At 42.4% G+C, this 7,617-nt stretch overlaps 1 protein-coding gene across 1 annotated transcript in view; it reads left to right on the top strand.

Moving 5' to 3' along the window:
• celf1 (cugbp, Elav-like family member 1) overlaps nucleotides 1–7,617 on the top strand; it is a 178,506-nt gene that overhangs the window by 166,649 nt on the left and 4,240 nt on the right. The window lies entirely within an intron of this gene.

Genomic DNA, 7,617 nt, shown 5'->3' with positions numbered 1-7,617 from the left:
TTTCATGAACTACGCTTGGTTTAACAACAATTTTATTTAACTCAGTCATAATAATTCATTTCTAAGCAGTCCGCATCAAACCCACCTCTTAATCACTGTATTCCACACTCCCTAAATAATTTGACAATCAGAAGAATATGGCTGAGCATGTAACTAAAAACAGTCCTCATCACCAAACAATTCCATTTAGGACTGTATTTATACACAATCAAATATTCAACAACTTTTTTCTGTTGTTTCAGGCAAATATGTGGCATAAATTTGAATAACCATGAATAATTTACACACAATATTCTCTCCTCCTGTGGGAACTTTCTCTTCCCTTGTTTCCACAGACTTGTTCCCTCTCACCATTTTTTTTTCAACCACCTCCTCATCTTCTTTTTAATTCAACCATCCATCCAATGTCTCCTGTTCATCATGAATCCTTCCCTCTCTTAGCTTCAGTTTTTTTTAATATATTTTTGTATCTGCTTGAACAGATGCAATTTAGACTCTAATCCTTCCACTCAGTGTGCATGCGCAAACAGTGCCAGGGGGCTCAGTCACACTTTTTTAGCACTGTCAAATTTGAAATCTTAATTAGTAGCAATACAGTGAGTGTGTACGTGTGTGTGTGTATAATGGTTGCAGGAGTAAAAGTAGATATGTTAGCCCTTCTAAGCAGCCTAAATCATGACACACAATAGATGTGTTTAAGGATCTGGGCTAATGTCCTTAGAACTGTCTGACCTCATGTCTCTTTATGGGCCTCTGAGATTTTAGAAAAGAATCAGACACATCTTTCCCTTGACAATACAGGCAGACAACAAACTTGACTATGCTTCTCTGTCAGGTTTAATTCATCAAGGCTTTTTCACATCACAAGATCTGCAAATTGCTACGTTTTCTTGACAAATTTGTTGACGCCTTGCAAGTGGTTCACATAGTTGCACGTGTTTAGATATTGGAACGGTGAAATAAAATTACACGGTTTATTTTACATCATTCTGTTTCAAACTAACCTCACAGTGTCTCATGAGCAACACTCAAAATCCATTACTGACCACAATAGCATTTAAAGATGCTGTTTTGGAAGTTGAAAAAACAATCTACAGCCTTTAAGAGAAAATCACACTATGTAAGTTACATCAGAGACTATTTATTTATGAGAGACGGGCCACTTCTATTAAAATGAATAGGAGGAATTGGAACACCCAACCAAGAAGCTCTAGTGCACAACGGTCACTGGATGTAGAAAGAAATTCCCGCCTGACAGGTAAAAGTGCCAATCAACTTTTAGACACAGACATCGCCTGTCAATCAACTCGCTAATGCACATCCGCATTTGCTGTACAAGCTGGGGAAATTGTGTTTGTTTTAGCGTAATATGAGCTAAAGAAGCACAATTTATGATGTCAGTTTTATCAGATTTTACTGCTGATTTAAAATATGCTCTTTAATCGTAATCTTGACCAACTATTTTTGAGATTTCTGTGTTCACCCATTCAAGTAGATAGGAGCTGCACTGGCATGACTGGAACTAGCCTCCCGGGAGCGTTCCAAAGATGGCCGACAGTGGACTGACTGCTAGAAAGAGTTTGGCTACATTCAGGGAGCAGTACATTGTGGTTACTGAGGTTACTGGTCCACTGAGGGGATGAAAGCAGCGGAAATTTTATTGTATTGAAATGTATTAAATCTTTTTACTACACAGCCCTCTGGAATACCCGGTGCCATCTAGTGGTCTGATATGTCTGAGTAACAACAGCGCATCCGGGGATTAAATCATATCAGACTGGTCATCCAGGTATTGCGAGTCATCTTTCCTACTTCTTAGGCTACTGTGCGATCTCTACAAGTAAGCTAATAAAATAATTTCAAATCAAAATCAATGTTTCATGTCCATTTATTTGGCAAGTAGTCTTTTAATAAGCTGGATATTAAGCAGTCAGACGGTCATTATTTACATTTACATTTGGCTGCCTGTCCATACAGGCATAATTCAATCCACTCCTGTCTGCTGTTGTATGTACAGGACAATTTGAGTCACACTGTTAGTGAATAAGGTTGTCGATCCCAGACACTGTGTGAACTGTAAGACTGATTTCCAAACAAACTTTTTAAATACCATTTTTTTTAACCCTAAAACAGGCAAGAGTGGAAAATGATAAGCAAAAAAATCATTTCATGTCACTTTTTATACCATTTGGACTTAAGTAAAACATATCCAAAGGAATTTTTTATATATTTGATATATTTTGATATAGTTGTATCTCAAGTTGTACATACATTAAGGTACAAAAAAATCATCAATACTGTTTTACTTCCCCTTTTATTTTAAAACATATCATACGTGTGTGTGTGTGTGTGTGTGTGTGAGTGTACATGTTTATCCTACATTGTGGGGACCAAATATCCCCACAAGGATAGTAAAATCTGAGATCACCTACCTTGTGGGGTCCAGCCATCGGTCCCCACGAGGGAAATGCCTTAGTAAACATACTAAACGATGTTTTTTTGAAATGTAAAAACATTTTCTGTGAGGGTTAGGTTTTAGGGGTAGGTTTAGGGGATATAAATTATCGTTAGGTCTGTATAAAATCCATAAAATGCATGGAAGTCTATGGAGAGTCCCCACAATGATATAAAAACAAGTTTGTGTGTGTGTGTGTGTATATACAGCAGAGACAGAAGAACAGCTTCAGGCAGTTTGTTTAGATGGGCCACTTGAAGGATGCTGTTCTGACCCTTTGGGCAAGAAGCATGCCAAAACACTTGCATATACTCTAAAAAATGCTGGGTTATTTTTTATACCTAAACACTGAGTTGAGCCTTTTGGGTCATTCAATTGGGTTATTTTCTCAGTGTTGGGTAGTATTTTGGGTAGTTTTGTGTAACCCAACCGCTGGGTTAATGGCTGGGTCATTTTCACTGACAGTTGAATCAATACACCCCACCCCGACGCATCAGCCCAGTTCCTTGGGTCAAATCAACTCAGCAAGTCAGTGCTGAGTTACTTGACGCAGCACGCGGGCTGTTTGAATTCACCTCAGGTGGAGGCAGCAGTTTTCAGCACGGACAGATTGTTGAATTTATTTGGAGAAACAAGGTTCGTATCAATATATTTATATATAAAACCATTACTGTACACTAAAAATGCAAAAATGTGTGAAAACAGGCCAGCTTACATGACATTAAATGTTAAATGTACCGCTGTACCTCATCGTACCTCATCACTGTCACGACTGCTATGTTGATTGGAACTGCACCCAAGAATTTCACACACCATTGCATATGTGTGTATGGCTGTGTGACAATAAAGTGATTTGATTTGATTTGATTTGGCTAGCTTAATTAGCTTTGATTTACTTTAAACTGAAGGTATGTCACGCGATTAGTCATGTAAACGCACATTTCTTGCTTTTTCAGATTATTAAAATAAGATTTTTGACCATAACATACACCACTTAAGCAGCTCTCGCAATAAATTTCTGAACACTTTCTTGTGTCCATGTAAACAGTCAAAGTTGCCCATCCCACACCTCAAGTCTTACTGCAGTGCTGAGTCAAAACAACTCTGTTGCTGAGTTAACTGTCGCGGGCATTTTGGACCATCTTCAGGAGTGACTCGAGTCAGCATTTCTTAAGCGGATATACTGGAGCATTTTTTTCTGGTGAAATAAAGGTTTGTATCTGTCTTTTTATTTATCAATCGTTACCATTTTGCCACTCTGAATCTAAAACGTCACGTACGCGATTGATTTAGGTCAAACTGAAGACAGTAGGATTTAAAGTAGATGACAGAAACAGATCATATCGACATGCTTTTATCATATTTTGAAGTTGAATTAATGTGCTAGCTAGAATTAATTATCCCAGTCATAAGTCAACACATAAGGAGATATGGTCTAATAATACATTATAAATACAAATAACTGTTTGATGTAATGGAGCTCTGTGTTTTTATGTTTCAGGTGGTCTGATAATACATGAATGGATTGCTTTGTACAGGAGAAGTTAATTGAATGGCAACTTCCTGAACTTGTAAATAGTTTTTCAAATGTATACACTTAAAACAAACCATATTAATAAAATTGTGTTTGTTTTGAATGCTTTAGCACTGTTTATAAATGAAATTTGTGATTTAGTTCTATTCTATAAGCTCTTGAATCTTTGAGGTCAAATGTAATTATTATTGCACATGTACTGAAAAATGTTATTAATAAAAGAATAAAGGAGATACCATGTTGACATTTTTGTTTATAATGTGGTATATTTGACATTTTGAAAAGATAAAAATAACCCTGAAATTATTAACCCATTTTTATATCAAATCAAATCAAATCACTTTTATTGTCACACAACCATATACAAAAGTGCAATAGTGTGTGAAATTCTTGGGTGCAGTTCCGAGCAACATAGTAGTCGTGACAGTGATGGGACATATAACAATTTACAATAAACATCAGATTTACAACACAATTTAAAATCTAATATACACATAATTACACATAACACAATATACAAATAATAACATAGAATGTACAGTATACAATATACACAATATAGAATACACATTATACAATAAAAAAGTATATATAAAATGTACAGTAGGTTGTATTGTACTGTATTGACATTCAGGCTGTCGGTTGATAGTAAGTTGCCAGTGTGTTGTTAAGAGAGAATATAATATAATAATAATATAATTATGACAGTCCAGTGTGAGATATAAGAGTAAGAGTAATAAAGTGCAGTGCTGATGTATATTGATCGTGAGAGATCAAGAGTTCAAAAGTCTGATTGCTTGGGGGAAGAAGCTATCATGAAGTCAGCTGGTGCGAGTCCTGATGCTGCGATACTGCCTGCCTGATGGTAGCAGTGAGAACAGCCCATGGCTCAGGTGGCTGGAGTCTTTGATGATCCTCTGAGCTTTTTTCATGCACCGCCTGGTATATATGTCCTGGAGGGAGGGAAGCTCACCTCCGATGATGTGTCTGGCAGTTCGCACCAACCTCTGCAGTGCTTTGCGGTTGTGGGCGGTGCTATTGCTGTACCAGGCAGAGATGCAGCCAGTCAGGATGCTCTCTACAGTGCAGGTGTAGAACCGTGTGAGGATGTGGCGGTTCATTCCAGACTTCCTCAGCCATCTCAGGAAGAAGAGGCACTGGTGAGCCTTCTTCACAACGGTTTCAGTGTGGATGGACCATGTGAGTTCCTCAGTGATGTGGACACCCAGGAACTTGAAGCTGCTGACTCTCTCCACTGGTGCTCCATTGATGGTGATGGGACTGTGTTCTCTATCTCTTCTCCTGAAGTTCACCACAAGCTCCTTTGTCTTACTGACATTGAGGGAGAGGTTGTGCTTCTGACACCAGTGTGTCAGAGTGTGCACCTCCTCTCTGTAGGCTGTTTCATCATTGTCAGTGATCAGACCTACTACCGTCGGATCATCAGCAAACTTAATGATGGCATTGGAGCTGTGTGTTGCCACACAGTCATGTGTGTACAGGGAATACAGGAGTGGGCTGAGAACACAGCCCTGCGGGGCTCCAGTGTTGAGGGTCAGTGATGAGGATATGTTGCTGCCCATTCTAACCACCTGGCGTCTGCTTGACAGGAAGTCCAGGATCCAGCTGCACAGCGAGCTGTTTAAGCCCAGAGCCTGGAGTTTCTCATCAAGCTTGGAGGGCACTATGGTGTTGAATGCTGAGCTGCATATAAAATTAACCCAGCGTTTTTGTAAAAATTAAACCATCCTTTGGATTGAAAAACAACCCATTTGCTGGGTTAAAATGAACAACCCAACTACCTGGGTTGGATTAGCCCAAAATGCGTTCTGTCCCATAGATAAACAGCAGTTGGGTTAAAAACGTCCTGGTTACTTTCGTAACCTCTGTTCCCTGAAGGAGGGAATGAGACGTTGTGTCGATGTAGTGACACTAGGGGTCACTCTTGGGAGCCCGAAACACCTCTGGTCTTTGAAAAAAGGCCAATGGGAATTGGCATACCACTCCCCCGAACATACAGGTATAAAAGGAGCTGGTATGCAACCACTCATTCAGGTTTTGTGCTGAGGAGCCGAGACAAGGTCCCGGCCATTTCAGCAGGTAGTCCAGCATTGTGGCAGGAGGGACACAACGTCTCGTTCCCTCCATCATGGAACGGAGGTTATGAAAGTAACCAGGACGTTCCCTCTCTGTCATTCACTCGACGTTGTGTCGATGTAGTGACACTAGGGGTCCCTATACGAAATGCCACAACTAGCTGAACTGTGTTACGTGAACTGGCGGTGTGAGACAGGCAGACCACTGTGTGCCTCGTGGCCAGCGCACCAGGCCGATACATAACCTCCCCCAATGCTGTTATGAGCACTGAACGGCCCTTTGGGGACAAGTCAACTGCCCAAAAGATAGGAACAGGCTAGCCCAGTCATGGCCTCTTATCCTCTTTTTTCTCTCCCCAAAAAAAGAGTGAAATTTGTTAACCGACTGGGGCCACCAGTGTCTACGTCGTGGGGGGGGTGTCACTCCCAAGGGGAAGACACCGCGGAGACCACACCCCACCTGGGAGGGGGGGGGGGGGTATTTTGAATGGAAATACGTCACGTGGTCTTGCCGAGCATATGTCATGTGGAGAAGTCCCATGGTAGGTCCTACCCAACGGGGGAGGAGTTTCTACAAACATGGTGACTGGGGCAGAGGGGCCTCTGCTCAAGGAAGACACAGTTTACCAACAGGGAAATCAATTAGCGGAAGATATATACGTCGCATGGGGTCACCTATAGGGAACCAACACATGCAGAGCACCTACCCCAGTACAGGGCTTAGTCGGCACACATACTGAGCCGGCAGCGAGTTTCTCCACAAACTCATCTGCCACAGGGCTCGGAGGAAGTCATCCAGGGAACACACTTTGTGAACACTACTGGGAGTCAACAGCGCACGTCTTCAGCTCAGGGGAGGTGAAAGGCACTATGCGCAAGCGATACACCCGGCCAGCTGTCCCAGACTTACCTGCTTGTGCCTGCCACTACACGGGATGAAACCGGCTCAACCCGGAGATTGTAGAACCTCGCAAAGGTGTTGGGTGTTGCCCAGCCCGCTGCTCTGCAAATGTCTGTTAGAGAGGCGCCACTGGTCAAGGCCCAGGAGGCCGCCACACTCCTGGTAGAATGGGCTTGTAGCCCTGCAGGAGGCGGCACGTCCTGAGCGTGATATGCCATTGCTATGACGTCAATGACCCAGTGGGCGATACAAATAGATGCGTAAAGCGCGCACCGGACACAGCAACGTCAGGGCTGGGTCTGCCTCCTCCTAGGGCAGTGCTTGCAGGTTCACCACCTGATCCCTAAATGGGGTCGTGGGAACCTTGGGCACATAGCCCGGTCGGGGTCTCAGGATCACGTGAGAGTAGCCTGGACCACATTTCGCTGACAGAGAACGCTTGCAGGTCTCCTACCCTCTTGATGGAAGTGAGCACAGTCAGGAGGGCAGTCTTTAAAGAGAGTGCCTTAAGCTCAGCTGACTCCAGGGGCTCAAAGGGGGCTCCCCGTAGACGCTGAAGAACTACAGAGTGCCATGGTCATGTTCTTGCAGTGAGTACATGACCCATCCACAAACGCTGTCTCCACGTGTG

The sequence above is a fragment of the Myxocyprinus asiaticus genome, chromosome 2, assembly GCF_019703515.2.
Source record: "Myxocyprinus asiaticus isolate MX2 ecotype Aquarium Trade chromosome 2, UBuf_Myxa_2, whole genome shotgun sequence".
NCBI classification, from domain to species: Eukaryota; Metazoa; Chordata; class Actinopteri; order Cypriniformes; family Catostomidae; genus Myxocyprinus; species Myxocyprinus asiaticus.
This window is presented reverse-complemented; position numbering and strand designations above follow the sequence as displayed.